This window comes from Bison bison, unplaced genomic scaffold (genome assembly GCF_000754665.1).
Source record: "Bison bison bison isolate TAMUID 2011002044 unplaced genomic scaffold, Bison_UMD1.0 scf7180017864533, whole genome shotgun sequence".
In the NCBI taxonomy this organism is placed as follows: Eukaryota; Metazoa; Chordata; class Mammalia; order Artiodactyla; family Bovidae; genus Bison; species Bison bison.
In genome coordinates this window covers 16,924,516-16,927,962 of record NW_011495082.1, presented here as the reverse complement: position 1 = coordinate 16,927,962, position 3,447 = coordinate 16,924,516, and the positions used below count along the sequence as shown (strand labels likewise).

The window sequence follows — 3,447 nt, the reverse complement described above, 5'->3', positions numbered from 1 at the left end:
CACCGGATTCCAATCTGGACATTGAACATTTCATACAGGATTTCCGAATGGACCGGTGCTTCCCTTGAGCTGTGATTCTTTCAATCTTCACATTTTTGAAGTGACTGCATTTCCCACGGGTGGAGCAGACACTGTTTTCTTCCAACATGGGTACTACTGTGTGGTTTATTCTCTCTTTGTGGCTTTTCCATCTATTCCATTGGGATGGCATAAGGGACTTTCAAAACAATTTCTTAATGACCAGTGAAGAATTGGTAATAGAAAGTTGTGGTGGTGTAACATTCGAGACTCTTGTGTCTCATATTATTGTCATGAGTCCTGTGCTAGACATTACAGGACAAACTAGCATTTCTGTGTTTTAATAAAAGAGTTTTAAATTATTTGGTTTCCAATTTACATCAGCAATAATGCTTTTTAATCAAAGTAGGACCTGTGTTCTTTTATTTTCTGCCTCACCTCTCTCTCACCTTTTCTTATTTGTCCATTCATTTATCTACCTTTATAAAATCACTGAGCTTTCTATTCAGCATTGACTAGCCTGTGGGTTTTAAAGGCAGCAAAACACTCAGAAGGCACCCTGTTTGTTTGTTTTCCTTTTACATCTTTCCGTGTGTCAAGCACTCCTGAAGCACCTTACATAGAATGATAAAGAAGTGGCTCACTTTCCTCATCAAGATACATGCTTGTAAGTGCTTGAAAACAGGTATCTAAACTGCACAACCATTATCTCACCAGGGTCATACAACTGTGTCCTTCATACCACATACAGGTAAGATGGATGGATGGGAGGGCAGGCCTGATTAATTACTTTGTGTATTTTTTTAAACCTGCTTTTAAGAAGGATTGCATTGCCTTATTTTAAATATTTTATTCTTAAAATGGGAAAGATGCCAGAATAACCTTGACTTGGTGTGGTGGTGCAGGGAAGGGGGGTCGTTTATCTGATTGTTACTAGGCAGGCTGCTCCCACAGCAACAAAGGGTAACCATAAAGATGTACGAGGAGCTGTCCAGAACATGCTTGACTAAAAAAATGGTGACATACCCTGAAAACAGGCCTGCTCAACATTTGTTTGGACTACATACAACTCTCCTACCACAAAAGAATGTGAACAAGAATTCAGTTTTGTTCTTCCTTTTACGATTTATGAAATTAGTATTTCATTTGACCCTGCCGACACTGTACTGCAGGCAGGACTGGCATTATCAGCTTCACTGATAAAGTATAACTGTGATGAGATGACAGGGGCTTCTCCTCCTTTCCCTCCTCCTCTTCCTTCTTGTTATAGGACAGTAGCAAGAAAAAAATCGATTCTGTTTGAAAATCAAGGAATCATTTCTCAATTAAAAATTTATCCCCAAACATAAGACAGAAATATAAACTGTCTTCAACACAATTAGAAGTTAAGTGTAACCTCAACCACAATATATGAGAAATGGATGACATACGCAGTCAAGCTCAAACAGGATGACGCCTGGAGAGGAGGCTTACAGCTCCAGATCACAAAATCACTAGACCAAAAGACTCCAAAATAGATGGCATAACTGGAGAGGTAAAAAGCCAGCTCTGAAAAAACACAAATGGGCTGAGTGCCAGCAACAGGGGATTTTCTGAATACTACCTGGTACCAGAGAGGAACAGGAATGGCAAAGTCAAAGGAGGAAATACAGACACGCCACGTACGCACAGTCAGCAGTGAGTAGATGAGTCAGAAGGGAGGAAAGATTCTGAGGTGAGGAGCTCTGCAGTTTCCAATCCCTGTTGGCTGGACAGAAAAGAAGGCTCAAATAGCTTCTCAGATCCATAGTCCTGTCCTAAGAAGCTTCACTGTAACCCAGGAAGAACTATTAATCCAAAATGGTGCCCTATCCACCATATGAATTAATACTGAATAGGTGAGTCGGAAAGAAACTGACCTCATTTAAAGAGTAATCGATGAGAATGACCTTGCATGGTGCTCATGTAAACACTCCAAGAAAAGGAACAGGAGATAAAAGCAGATAAAATCATTCAACAGAGAAAATGAATTCACTGTGCATACAAAATATGGGACCAATCATACCATCAAACATCAAAAAATTCAGGGAAAAGTTCATCCAGATATACAGGTGATCAGAAACTAGCTGGCCAAACCACCAAAGGAGATGCAATGTGAGTAACAGAGTTTAGAAAAGAAAGAGAAAAAAACAAAGACATTCCAGAAATAAGGTCCCACCAGAAGGAATACAGACTGAGAGCGAAACTAAGAGAAGGCAGAGAGAACATAAGGTGAAATGTTTTATCTTGATTAGCTAGGGGTTCAAAATACAACATGTAAGTTGATAAGCATGTAACAAGGCATGAAGAATATTTATCAAGTTAAACACAGGAAGAACCAAGTAAATCAGCCAACACTGTGCACTGGAGAAAAGGTAGAAGGAAGTATACTAACAGGACATTGCTCATAGCAGGGGGTCAATAGCAGCTAAAAAGTGTATAATTCAAAGTTATAGCTAAGAAACCACAGCAAACGTGGATAATATAATTGATGGTGCACAGTGTGTATCGATTACTTATTCATTACCCATCCCCTCCCCTCTCCTTCCTATCAGAACCCTAATTGTGTTCATATATCCATCCTTCCTTCCCGCTGTCATGGGCCCTAGGACACTATTTCTTAACTGAAGGTGCTTCTGCCCCTCCGGGGGACATCTGATACCATCTGGAGAGGTTTTTGACTCTCACAAAGAGGTACTCCTGGCATTCAGGGTAGAGGCCAGGCTGAGGTGACTTGCTCCAGGCCAAGTCCTATGTGTGATCTTTTAGACCTTATCGTAGGCCACTACAAAGGCTTTGCCTGGCAGGATTCATGGGGAAAGGCTGCCCTTCCCACACAGTTCCCCAAAGGAATGACAGTCAGTACCCTCTGGGCCTGCGTGGTCAGAGGCGTATCTGTATTCCTGCCCAGACACCTTCATTCCCAGGCCTCCTCAGGAGACCGTGGCTGAGGCACACTTCAGGTCTCTCCACTGAGACCCTCTCAAAGGGCGGCCTTGACCAAGACACTTTTCTCCACGTTGACTCAGTTTTCTGACTCCTAGCCTTTCCTCTGGTCCCCTTGGTTCATAAAGTGGCAGGAACCTTTTGCTCCAGGCTCTCAGCAGTTTCCTCCACCTGTGCTACCGTCGTCTGGCTGGCCCTTGCGCAGCGCCACCCCACAGCGAGTGGGAGGCTGGAACAGTGAGGCGCAAGCTCTACTGCCCTACTTTCCTTTTTGGCCTCGCACATATCATGCTAAACAAATAAAGACTTGTTACTTTCATTTTGGCTTACTGTCTCACTTTTGTAGCTTGGCACAGGAATACTGCAAAACATCCTACAATGCACGTAACTGCCTCCAAAAGTGAATTACCCGCTCCAAAATATCAGTGGTGCTGAGGCTTTGGGGGGAACGTGACCCCATCACCA

At 42.8% G+C, this 3,447-nt stretch overlaps 1 long non-coding RNA gene across 1 annotated transcript in view; it reads right to left on the bottom strand.

Annotated features, from left to right (window-relative positions):
• Positions 1 to 3,447, bottom strand: part of LOC104982558 — an 8,607-nt gene that overhangs the window by 3,153 nt on the left and 2,007 nt on the right. The gene's annotated exons all lie outside the window — the stretch shown is intronic.